This window comes from Cornus florida, unplaced genomic scaffold, assembly GCF_030987335.1.
Source record: "Cornus florida cultivar Cherokee Brave unplaced genomic scaffold, ASM3098733v1 CherokeeBrave_3.0.0_Hap2_Chr09, whole genome shotgun sequence".
Classification (NCBI taxonomy): Eukaryota; Viridiplantae; Streptophyta; class Magnoliopsida; order Cornales; family Cornaceae; genus Cornus; species Cornus florida.
This window is the reverse complement of record NW_026775579.1, coordinates 196,490-210,342: the sequence shown is the minus strand read 5'-3', so window position 1 is coordinate 210,342 and position 13,853 is coordinate 196,490. Positions and strand designations below refer to the sequence as shown.

The window sequence follows — 13,853 nt, the reverse complement described above, 5'->3', positions numbered from 1 at the left end:
TACCGATTTTCTCCACACATTGTATGCTTTTCAATTTGAGCATTGGTATTCGTTCCTTAGAATGATTTTCTGTCAGCTATTACAGTTTTGGTCAGAGATTGGACCACACAAAACTGTTCCAACCCATAGGCTACCCTTTCCATACATGATTACTAGATTGATAGAATTGTAGGGTTTTGTGGTGAGTCCAAGAGAAGAATCATGTGATGAATCTCCTAAGTTTGGGATGAAGGAATAGAATAAAGTATAGGGACATATGCCGGCACATCGTAGGGATGCAATAGAGTTTGGTGATGAGGGATACGTAACAATTGTGATAACTCGAATTTTTAAGATTTTAATTTAAATTATTCAATGATTTTTAGTTGTTAGAATTGAGTATTTTAATTTTTATTGAAGGTTTAGGTACTTAGATATTAATGGGTTTTGATTTGATTTATTGCTTTTGTACATATATATGATATATATATATATACACATTTACATAGCAATATGATAGACCGAAAAAGGTGGCAGTAAGGCAAACAAAATGAGGAAGGAAAAAAAAATTGAATTGTGATGAATACATTAGTGGCGGGTCCCCTGAGTTTTAATTGATTTGCATTTGTATACATATATCTGTACTGTGTGGTGAGAGGAGGTGTAGAAGTGGGAAGAGAGAGAGAGAGAGAGAATATTGTTATGATTGTGGGCGGGTCCCATTTGGTGGCTTTTGTCCACTTTTCTTTGGGTCTCGAATTTTCTTCACGTGGGCTATTGTTTACTTAGGCTAGAATTGTGCACGTGGTGATACTGAAGTGATTAAAAGATAAGGAAGAAAGTAAAAAGAGTACAAAGGGATAAGGTAATAATGTGGTGGGACTATTAAGTGACATTTGGAGTGAGGTTTTTGGTTTTGTCTGATGGAGAAATGATGGGTGAGCAGTGGTAAGTCGGTGGAGGCCATTATAAATTTAGTGTGTGTGTGTGTGTATGCGCATTGAGTGAGTTAACTAGAGAATATAGAAAGAGAGAAATAAAGATAGAGTGAGCTGAGAGAGAGAAATCAGAGAGAGTTTGCAAAGTGTGAGCCGAGATGGAGATAGAGTGAAAGGCCGAGAGTTGCAAAGGAGGCCGGGGGTTTGAGGTTTTGACGATCCAGTGCGGAAATATATCTTTTACAGTGTAGGGTTCTCTATACCTTGAATGGCATGGGGAGGCTTTGCTTCAATGTTTTTTTTAAATGTTTTCATGAAATGCTTATGTATTTTATTTATACTCACCTGTATATGTTTATTTTGTGAAACTGTTTTGTTAAACCTCCATGAAATTCTTGTTATGGTTTTTTCTATTGGGACTTTTGTCTCACCACCTTCTAGTTTCAGGTATCGAAGATGGACGGGGATCGTAGATACGGGCTTAGGATGAAGAGTTGGCATTGCGAGTTTTGCTTTTATTATTTGGAATTTTTTTTTTTGTATTTTTTAGGAATCTGACTTCGTAAAAAAGAGGGTATTTTTTTATGATCCTGGGTGTATTTTGATATATCCGGATTTGTATAAATAAAGGATTTTAGTGAAATTTTTGGGTCGTGACACTGTTCCGACCCATAGGCTACCCTTTCCATACATGATTACCAGATTGATAGAATTGTAGGGTTTTGTGGTGAGTCCAAGAGAAGAATCATGTAATGAATCTCCTAAGTTTAGGATGAAAGAATAGAATAAAGTATGGGAACATATGCCGGCACATTGTAGGGATGCAATAGAGTTTGGTCATGAGGGATATGTAGCAATTACTGCTAGGAGGGCAGATGATGAGGCGACGGATGAAGAGGTATATCTCTCTGATTCCCGGCCTCAGGTGAGGAGGAGACCCGCTCCTGTAGCCCAGCCTGAGAGCTCTTCTCAGGCTGAGATTAGAGAGTTACAGGTCAGGGTGGCCGAGCTGCAGGATGGTCAGACGGTGCTGCGGCAGATGCTAACTACGCAACAGAACATATTGGAGGAGCTATTGCGCCGCATTTCGTCCGCTCAATCTTCTTATTTTGTTCCACCACCACCACATATGGATTATTTCTTAGGACTTTTCTATATTTTTATTGACTAGGGCAGTTCTTTTTAATGTATTTCTTTCCATATAATATATATCTGCCCTAAGTCTTTATTTCAAAAGTATTGTACTGATTTCAGATATATATATACATATTTTTTGTTCTATTTCCTTGTGTTAATATTTTAGATCACTGTGATATTTCTCTCTGCTTACTCCATATACCTAATACTCTGATATGTGTTGGAGTTTATTGATTTTGTCAGATACAACAGATTAAGTTTAGGGGTGATTTGACTGACAGCAACCTTGGATGGTTTTGAGGAACCACTATGTTGAAGGAGAAGATGCTGGAAATTCTTTTTACCCGTCTTTGCTTTATTATATTCTATCTTTGTTGGTCTGCTTGTCTGGTAATATCTTTCTTACTCTCTTTGTTCTCACATATTGAGGACAATGTGCACAATAAGTTTAGGGGTAAGGTTATGTTGGGGACGAAAAATATTAAATTTTTGTTCACACAAGGCTATGTTCTGATTATTGATGATATAAGCATGTGTTTAAGTCTATTAATGGTTATATACTCTGTTTGTAGTCTAATGTTGGTTAGTAATGGTTTGTGTAATGACCTCGAGTTTTTATTCAACCTGGTGCGTCAGTGATGACCAGAAAGTTGACCCGATAACGGATCTGAAGTGCGGAAGCAAAAGATAAAACAATGGTCTCAAGAGACACAACACGTCCCTAAAACACCAATGTGACCCTCAATGAGGTCACAGAACCCAAAGAAAACAAATACGGAAGCGACGTTTCAACAAGGGACAAGAATGAACCTAGGGGTAAAATGGTCAATTCCAAAATTAAAGTGGGTACTATCAAGCACACCATTGGAAATATAACAAAAAATTGATCAAGATGGACTCAAGAATCGCATGATTCGAGTCCAGACGAAGGAGAAAGGACAAGACAAAGAAAAACGAGCACTTAAGGCTAAAAGGGTAAACTGGTAATTATCCATGAATATCTGGGTACAACTGAGCACACCATTGGATAGACGATGAAAAATTAGTCAAGTTCAAAAAAAAGTTCACTCGATTTGGAGTCCGGATGTAGAAGATATGGCTAACGGAAGAAAGAGGGCAAAAAGGTCAAAATGAGTCAACCCAAGACCATCTAACTAGTTACCAAACCTTCCTAATCGGTTAGGAGGCCAAAAATGAAGACCACAACACTGCCTACACTCATGTAACTGGTTACGAGGAAGCCACCACTCGATCACTTGTGCTACAACTTAGCAAAAACCTGGCAGCAGGGGTTTTTCGGCAAAAAATGGAATTTTGAGGGCCATGATGACATTTTTTGGAAAAACACAAAAAAGAAACCCCCTCAAAATTGAGTTTTCTACGTGACTTTGGGAGAGAAAATGATAAAAAAATCACTGCGAAATGCCAAAAATGCCCCTCCATGAAATCAGGTCGTGAAGGTCCAAAAAGCTGTTAAATGAAAAATAGAAAGCTGAATTTTACGATGGATTTCCAGTACCAAGATGACATTTTGTGAAAAAATACGAAGAAGAAACCCCCACTAAAATCATGTTTTCTATTCAATCATGTCAAAAGAAGAAAATAAAACTACAGTGAAAAGTCTAGAATGCCCCTAGATCAGATTATGCAATAAAAATGCGAAATGAGTCCATAGGAGGCTCAAATCACCAAGGATCAGATTTTTCTTGAAAACAATCATTCATGCAAACGTAACTTACCTATTAGGACATGCTACAATAGTCCACAATTTAAAAATATAGCCAATGCAAAATCCGACCCCCCAATAGCTAAAAAGGCAAAAATGCACATGAAATGATAAATTTGAAAACCAAAATTGACAAATGATTTCAAATTACCATTTGGCCCTTGGCCACACTTCGAACATGATTAATGAGACCCTATGAAATAATAAAAATGGAATTGCCACACTCGATGCAACCATGGTGAGACAATGACTTGGCATTTTTTAATATTTTCATATCATTTCATGAAGTTAAAAGTTACATAGAATACAATATACATGTCATTGGCCTCCAGTCTCACTCATACATGTCAAATACATTGTAAAATGTGCACTTATGTATACATTACATATACAGAATCAAAGTATACAAGTTTTGATACATAAGGCTATGAAATGATATTTCACGCTAACATTTGCATGAAATGGAAATCTAAAAGCTATAAGTCATCCACGAAACGATGAGCATCATGAACCAAGTCTTCGTACCTGATCAATACCCCCAGTAACTTCGAGATGAGTAAACAAGTTTACTCGTAGAGAATGAGCATGCATAGACACGATTTCTTTAGAGATTTTTACATTGTCTTGAAACAATTCAAAAGGATCATGCCACCTAACATCTATGTCAAGGTGAGACTCATGGATCATCCTAAGCTACTCATGCAATTGAAATGAAATACATGACATACAAGCATACCGGTTACAAGTATACTAAACAAAGATAAAAGCATGCGAGGTAAGTATACAAACACAGGTATACTAAACGAGATCGGAAACACACAAAGCAAGTATACAAGACACGAGTATACTAATTGGAATTCTAGATACAAGAAGTAAGTGCATAATTTCAAGTATACTGAATGAGATCTAAATACATGAAATAAGCATAATGTCTATACAATTAACAAGGTAAGAAATACTCCATATAACACGATAAGGTTCTTAGATCTTCAAGAGATAATACTTGAAATCTAAGGGTTTAAAGATTGTGTATGTTGATATAAATCATTATATGTGGACCATGCCACCTAGAATCTAAGTCAAGTTACATGTATAGGATCATTCCTAAGTCATGATAGCATAAGTAACACGGAACGAGATAACTAAGAAAATTAACAAGATTGAAACAATTCAATTAACACGATAAGGACAAGGCGTGAAATCAAGTAAAATGCATAATATCTATGCAAGTAAACAAGAATGGAATATTCCGATTAACACGATAAGAGTTATACATGAAATCAAGAACAAAGCATAATATCTATGCAATTAACAAGATTGGAGCATTTCACATAACATGACAAAGTTTAAATCTTCAAGGGATAGCAACTTAAAAGTTAAAGAGTGAAATCAACCAATGTGGATACTCGGATATCGCTAAGATTAAAACCGTACTCTTGGGATCACTTTAGGGCTACTAACCCATTGGTACCTTCCCCTAGTGCACACTATAGTGTAGGGAGCTCTCTATCTCCCGTATTAGAACCAAGTCCTAACCATGTCAATTCTTGATTGATATCCCAAGTTCCAAAATCAACAAGTTATGCAACCAAGTGTAACGACCCGGTTATTTGCCTTCCTTTCCTTTTTCCTGAAATTTTATGAATGAATTTTTTTCGTTTAATTTTCTTTCCTGAACTCTATTTCGTGTCGCTTAGTGTCATCTCGAGTGCTCAAAATTGGTTTCTAAAACTCTTTCATGTGAATTGACAACTTTCTTTGAGGACCGAGTCATTTTCACATTTTCACTTTTCGGACACTATGTGCCTTTCGTCCTTTTCCCTATTATGTCGTTTCCCCATTTGTCACATTATTGGCACAACCTCACTTCTCATGCTCGGAGTTGGTTTTTGACTTCATATGCCTTCATCTTGAGTGGTTTCCTCGAAATACGTATCTTTACTTTTGCAAGAAAGTACTCTAGTTGCTCCCGGTGTCCATAGGGGCATGGATGCACAATTCTTCAGAATCTTTTTTATTTCTTGGGGTGTTTTTCATAAATATCTTTTGATGATATTTATTTTTGGGGTATCTAAGAAAATATCTTTTGAAAGATATTTTCATTCTGGGGCAGTTTCGCAGTTAACCCTTTTTGTAGGGGCCATTGTGCAATTAACGAAAGTTATTGCAAAATGTCTCGTCTGGAGCATGGATCCTCGTACGGGATTCATTTTCACATTTCATCGAGTCGTGGACTCTTAGAATTCCGTTCTGGTTGTTTTTCTCCAGTTTTAGAATTTTTGGACCCGGTTGCTGCCAAACTTCTTCGGGTCATAACTTTTTGCTCGGAACTCGATTTTTGACGCCGTTTCTTTTCTTGTTCATATTTTATCATTTTGAATCTTTTTCATTCACAAAGTTTTGCCGTTTGAGCGCGTTTTCTCAAATTTCACTTTTCCGGACTCGGCGGGACCCTTTCGTGGCACTTTTAGGGTCTTTCTATAAAAAAAGGGGACTTAAGGAGAAAAATTAGATTTTTCATCATCTTCCCCACCTCTCTTGGCCGGATCTCCTAGAAGCCATGGCTGCCACTTCCTCCCTCCTCCTTTGATCCACTTTTCCTTGGTGAAAAGTCTTCGGCCTTAACGTTTAATGTTCTCCTCGACGTGCTCTACCTTTTGCCCTTACTAGAATTCATTTTTGACCAAATTTTGAGTTTGGGTTTGAGGCCAAGTTTGGATTTTCATGGGGCTTCTTGGGGATTCATATAGATCGTGTTGTCCCCAACAAAACCTAGGAGTTTCGTCGGATTCGGAGCCGTTTCAATTCAGTGGGGATTTGGGATTTTCATCTCAAATTGAGGTAGGGGGTGTTATAATTTACTTTATTACTTTATTACATGCTTGTGATGCTTATTCAACTCAATTGCATGCTTGGATATTAAATCTAGAATTTTTGATTATTTATTTTCTACTATGAAATTTAATTTTCCCGGTGAGTTATAGCATGTTTTAAACTTGTGGCTTGACATTATATTACACCTTGATATGATGATTAACATATATTAAAATTGGAGCATTTGGATAAGAAATAAAGATTTTATTTAATATTTATCTTGAATAAAATATTAATTCATGTGACCTTAACTAGTTTGAAATCAATATGTGATAGCATATTATATTTGGCCTTAGCATGCTCTTCAGCATAGTTGAATTTGAAAGTAATTGGAGGTGTTTTGAAAATTGGTAATTTTTAATTAATTTGATTAATTAATTTGCTCCGAGTGCACTATTCACTCCATTTGAATTCCGACTTGATATTCTTGATCTACATGCTATATAGCTTCACATATATTTGATTTAGAATATTCGATTAGGTTTTGAAACCTTTCATTTAATTAATTTCCTTGTTTAAGATTTAATCCTCATGGTGATATACAACTTGGAATTGAATTGTGGCATGCTAGAAAATTAAGCTTTGGTATGGTTGTTCACATATATTAAATTGGGATTAATTGCATGAGAATTGCAACCTTTATTTTATATTTAACTTTAGTGAAAGTTGACTCTACATAGGCGTAAATTGAATGAAATAAACTTGTAATGTGATATTATATTAGTCCTTGGCATATTCTCTAAGATATGTTAAATTGAGAGTATTTCGTTAAGTTTGAAAATCTAGAGATTTTAATTAAAAGAATTAATTAAAATATATTTTGTGGTCCCATTAGCTTAATTAAGATTTTAATTTGATATTTGTATTGGCCATGACTTGTTTACTAGTATATATTAATTGTGGACCATTTGAAGTTGTTTTAGAACCTTGGTAATTAAATTAGCATGATTTAATTAGAGTTCTACTTTGTTGTTCCAATAACCTAATTGAGTTTTAGAAGGGATATAGGTGATGACCATGCCATGTTCTTTAATATGTATTAATTTGAGGTTATTTGGAATTGAATTAGAATCTAGGGAATTTAATTATTTTTATTTAATTAAATTCTATCTAATTGAGCCATGGATTTAATTGTGTTTGAAAGTCGTTTCTATATCAAAATCCTTAACATGGACTTGTTGTACATTCATTTGATTATGTTTTGAGCATTGGATAACATAGTTGCTATGTTTATACTCATGAGAATATGTTTTCCTTATTGAATATATTGTTGCCTTGTGTATTGATTTGCACACTTCGTATTTAACGTCTTTCATGTATAGTGTGTAACGAATCGCACACTGAAGATTCGATATTCATCATATCATATTAGTTGTAGACTTAGAGCATGTATTGTATAGGTTTCTAAATTTGGTTGTGCATGGTATATAGTTGATTATCTTGTATATACACACTAATATATACATTGTTGCACAATTTGTTGATTTTGGAAACTTGAGAATGTCGTTGTTTGGCTACGGCTAAGACGTGGTTCTAATACGGGGGATAGTCCCTCTATGTAGTCTAGTGCACACATAGGGAGGTTTACCATGGATTAGTAACCCTAAAGTAACCAAGGTGTCGGCTTGATCCGACTGATGTCCAAGTATCCACTTTGTTTGATTTTGCATTTCATTTTCAAGTTGATAACTAGATGATGTTGTAACTTGTTATTCCTTATTTGTCTTTCCATTTTAAGTTACATGATTTTAACTTTGCGAAATTGTGCTTTATGCGTTGCATTAGAAGTTCCAATGTTGGTTAAATTGCATAAGTATTGTAAATTGTGTTTTGATGTTCTAATATAGCTTAGGAGTGATCCTATAGATACATTGTGAACGTAGATGTTAGGTGGCATGACCCACTTCTGTTAATTTCATGCTTTAGATTTTAAGTTGAAGGCTTTAAGAGTTTATACTTTGTTGCATTGTGTAACTTGCTCTTAGGTTATTGAATTGCATGGATAATGTGATTCTTGTTAACTTGTATTCAAATATGCTTTTGTCATGTTGTATGAATTACTTTAGACCTGACTCCGTGTTCCGGCCATTAACCGACCTGCCACTGCTCATACTCGATATAGATGGGATCCAGAAAAGCCTATTGTTTGGAGATTGCGCGGAAGGCTTTCAAGTGGCTACCGTGCTTCAACTATCCTTACCTTTCAACCAACTCTTCATCGTATGCATCCATCTGGCAATGATGAAAGAAAAAAAAAGACCGCAAGGGAACGCGAGACCACTCAATCGGAGATTTGAATCAAGAACAGATGGCTTTGCAGCAACCTCAGGGTCGGAACATTCTTTGACTTACTACCCACGAGAAAAGCATCAAGACCTAAACAGGGAATATAGTAGTTTCACATCCTTCTTTGCCTATACTCGTCTGCAAAGGATCCAACTCGTAGGTCCAACTACTTCCTCATTCCTGGCATGTCTTTTGATCCCAGTTTGAAACATTGACTCGTGACGATAGAGACTTGTGCGAGGGAATTGAGAAAGAATACGACTAGGCTTCCAGTTCTTTCTTTAGCAAATCATGCGTAAGCTTCTCATGAGCTTGTAGGGTAGCCTTGTGTGCATGTCTGCGTGCCCACTTAAAGGGAAGGTCAACCCATTCAAGAAAACATCCCTTGAGAAGCCATCATGTTCTTTAGTAACAAACCAAAGGAAAAACAGATTGTGGGGAATCATGAGTGAAGTGAAAGGGGTGGTCTTGCCTGGCTAGGAGTTACAGAGTATGAGGGGAGTAGGCTCGCGGAATAGAATCACTCCAAGCTTGAGGATTTGCATAAATGATGTCGGGTGAAATTGAGGTGAAATCTGCCGACAACCTTTTGTTAGATATGGATCCTCTAGAGAAGAGAGTGCAGCTCATCGTTTGAAAGATGCTGAATACACCGTGAATAGGTTTCAATAGGGTCTGTGGCAGTAGACATGTAAGTTAGAAGTTCGCCAATAAAGAATACATTTAGAGATGTATCCCCTGACTCAGGGTGCATCCTTTCACTCTACCCCGCATCATGCAATCATATAGAACTATGTAAGTGGTGATTTTGGTAAGGTTTCTCTGGTGGATGATGAATATTGTAGGTAAAGGTGATGTTGGGATCAAAAACCTAATGGGACTTACTGGAAGATGAAGAATGTTAGGCATGTTACTGGCTTGAAGTGAAATTGGATCTCTTTGGGACAAGCTTGATGACGAAGGGCACGCAGTAAACTTCGTGGGTGGTTCGTGTAAGGTACTCTCTACATGAAAACAAAGACCAAGAATGCCGTTGCAGTTGCTGATGCTTGCGTAGATTCAAACCTGTGGGACTGTAGGCTTAGTCATATGAGTGAGAAGGGGTACTGCCCCAGATAGGGCGAGCTGTTGAGCTAAGTAGCTGCGAAGTCACCAAGAATGAAACATTTCCATTCGATCAAACAACTAATAGAGATAAGGCAGAATGGCTTATTGCCACATATACCACACGAAATGAAACTCTCCTCTGTCTCAGAAAGCGAAAATCCAACCATTTTCAGTTGGAATTAAAAGAATCAAATGAGAAATCCATTGAAGAGATTGATTTGAAACTCCCTTTGAGTGAGAGAAGAGAAAGACGAATCTGATCCCTTAGTCACTCCTGTCTTAGGGTTTAGAGAGTTCGGAGGCTCTAACGAATCCTGGGATCTTCGATCTAGAAGGCCGCCCACTCGAACATCTATTAGTAGGCCGGGTTCTGCATTTTAAAACCAAAAGAAAGACATCCCGCAGTCAATTCCCTATAGATCATCAATGCGGAGGTTTTCTTCTATTGCAACCTGGTCATTGAATCGATATCAGCCTTCATCTTCGTAACCCGCCACTTAGGGAATGGGACTATGGAAAAAAGAACTATTCATTCAAATCCATCTCGATGGGGTTTCTGATCAGCAGGTTACTATATATCAAAAGGAAGCAGCTTTACTTCTTGCATTTATTGCTACTGCACTGTTCATTCTAGTTCCTACTGCTTTTTTACTTATCATTTATGTAAAAACAATCTGTCTAAATGATTAATTAATTTGAATAAAACTTGACTTCTGAGTTGATTGAGAAAAAAATGAAAAGGATTCCAATTTTGCGTCTTAAATGAAATGAGCGGATTAGAATTAGCAGTATTCTATGAGATCCGATAATATGGTAGAAATAAATATACGAATATTTATTTCTACCATATACTATCTATTAGTGTTATTGTAGTGTATAAAGTCGTACTCTATAATAAAGATGGGGGCTTAATATAGATCAATCTACAATACTCTTCATATATGTAGATTCCAATTCCATATATGGAATTGATATCTACATAGTACCCAATTCTAATTCTTTAGTACATCTATTTGTTCCGATTAATCTAAGATAATCGAAAGGCAACTCTTATTCTTATGGTTCTAATTCCTAGATTTTTTATTATTTCCAACATGAATCCCAATTTGTTTTTAGCATTACGAAGAAGTAATTGATTAAGCCATTGACAAGAGTTCTATGGAAACTTCTTCAGATTTCGAAAAGTAGTAGTAAACCTCGCCGATTTTTAACGCTTGAACCATGATATGAAATAAGTCGATAAAACAGAAATTAAATTTCTAAAATAATAAAATAAGGGGTAAGTGCGCACAATATGTGATTCGCCCAGAGCAAGATCTTAGTATGCATAATATCTTGTTAGACAATCATTATGTCGATTTTGTTTCTCATAGAAAGTGCGTGTACACTTAACAGAACGACTTCCTATTTGAAGAATAATTGAAGAGTAAGGGGGGAAACAAATAAAAAAGAGAGGTCGGTTTTTCCTCATTGTTCATATATAATTCTGATAAGAACCCATTTATTGAATTATTGAAATAGAAAATTTAGGAAGAATTAGGTTGGAAGAAATTTCCTATCCTCCGTATCCCCCTTCCTTTCAAAATACAAAGATGGAAATCGTTGAAATATTTCTTTAATTGAAAGAGTATTATTCATATATTACATCACTAGAATCCGATGGAATTTCGAAATGAAGATATTTTTATTTAAAATAATGAAAAACGCTTTGCAGAACGATCTATAAAAATTGATACAGTTTGATTCCGCAACTCAATTAGTAGTACTTTTAGAGTCCACTTCTTCCCCATACTACGAGTGAAAGGGAAAATGTAAAGACTACCATTAAAGCAGCCCAAGCGAGACTTACTATATCCATGTGAATTATGTCCCCTATCTCTATGAATATGAAGGAATTATTCCATTATTGCTCACTAATAATAGTGGAATCAATGGCGCAGAGTCAAAAAAAGATTCTGACCCAACACTATTGATGAACCAATCTAATAAATCTACTTCTAATAAATTTCTATATAATTTCTAATTGGGAAAGATTAAACACAAGCAGAATACGCAGTGACATCCCAAAGGAATGTTACTAATGGAACATGTAGGAATAATAGGAACTGTTCTTTTCAATCTAATATTGATCTAATGCCTGAACACTCAGAGACTCCCGTGAGTACGTATATTCTATAAAGCATCTTCCGCCCCTTCCACAACTACTAATTTCAGTAGATTCCCTATTCGACTATCCAATATAATTCAAGACTCAGTCAGTAGACACTACATTAGTCGTAGAAGGGAATCGAGAAGTTTTGATAACCCCTTCACTACTAGAATCTTTTCATGACTCCTAAATGCAAGGATTTACAATCTTTTAGAAAATACTTGCTTAGAATTAAGCAAGTATTGACAGTCTTTTTCCTCTGCTTCTGCTAGGGAATAATTCAGCAAGTTATATCAGCAGAACAGAATAAGGGATTTCGAGTCTATTGTTGATCAGGCGACACCCGGATTTGAACTGGGGAAAAAGGATTTGCAGTCCCCCGCCTTACCACTCGGCTATGCCGCCAAAACGATACAAAATAGATGCAAATTTCTCCCTTTTGGGTTGGATTACTGAATGTCTTTTTTTATTGTACTTGCGTCATGAAGTCCTTTTTTTAATTCCCTTACTAAAAAAATCCTTCCTTTTTTTTGATTGGATTTGATTCACCCCTTCGATTAATTGTATAGTATCTCAAAACACACAATGCCTAAAAACCCCCTTCTATTGAAAAAGAAAATGTGGATTTTCAGTCCCAAAAACCAAAATTCATGACAAATTTGAACCATTAACTATTGACTGTTGACTTCAAATTCATGAACGATTCTTGGATTTAAATCTAAAATTATGTTTTCGAAAATCCAAATTGATACATAACTAATCAGTATTGATTTTTTTCAATAAAAAAAAATCCTTCTCAATTTCAATTACAACAACAATTATGAGTATATGTAAACCCCAGAATAGAAATTGTTACACCGATATTTAATGGGGTATCTTTTTTATATATGCCGCCTATAGGGAATTCTCAAGGGAATTCTCAGGAAATTCTCGTGATTCAATGAAAAACGGAATAGATTGAATAGAAAATAAAAATTTTGATAGAGCACGACTCGTGCTGTCCTGAATAGAGCGGCAATAAAGGGGAAGGTGGATATATAGATAGCTATATCTACACGTGTTTAATAAATACAACCCTTCTTTCTTATACACTTCACAATCATATTCTAAAAATTCGACTCATTTTTACAATGGAATCCACGAAAGGAGTTAAGTGCTAAAAAAATTGACTCTATATTGTTTCTGATTTTGATGTATTTATCGTAACGAAAAGCTCAAATACCGAATTACATTGAAAATGTAAATCATGTTAACTATAAACTTGTTGTATTAATTGGATTATTCCAATCTTAATTTGTTTCACATATGTACATATATCATGATTCTTATTGATATTACTCTATCATAGCTTAGGATGCTCCCTGAGTGTAACCTTTGACATAGACGTTAGGTGACATGATCCCTTTTTGAAATGATTCATGTTGTCTAAAAATCTTAAAGAAATCGAGTCATGCATGCTCATCCCCTACAAATAAACTTGTTAGACTTGTTTATTCACCCCGAAGTAACTGGGTGTTTTGCAGGTAAAGAAGCTTTGTTGTGGGATACACAACACTCTTAGACATGTTAGAAGTTTTGAAGTATTTTTGATGACATTGAATATGCACATGGTAGCATATCATGTTTACTTTTGTTTATTTTGACAAAATTTGTACTT

The 13,853-nt window shown here is 35.6% G+C and overlaps 1 non-coding gene across 1 annotated transcript; it reads right to left on the bottom strand.

Moving 5' to 3' along the window:
• Positions 1-12,530: 12,530 nt before the first annotated feature.
• TRNAC-GCA (transfer RNA cysteine (anticodon GCA)) lies at positions 12,531-12,601 on the bottom strand. The gene has a single exon. It is a non-coding gene; the product is annotated as a tRNA-Cys (tRNA).
• Between the last annotated feature and the right edge of the window lie 1,252 nt (positions 12,602-13,853).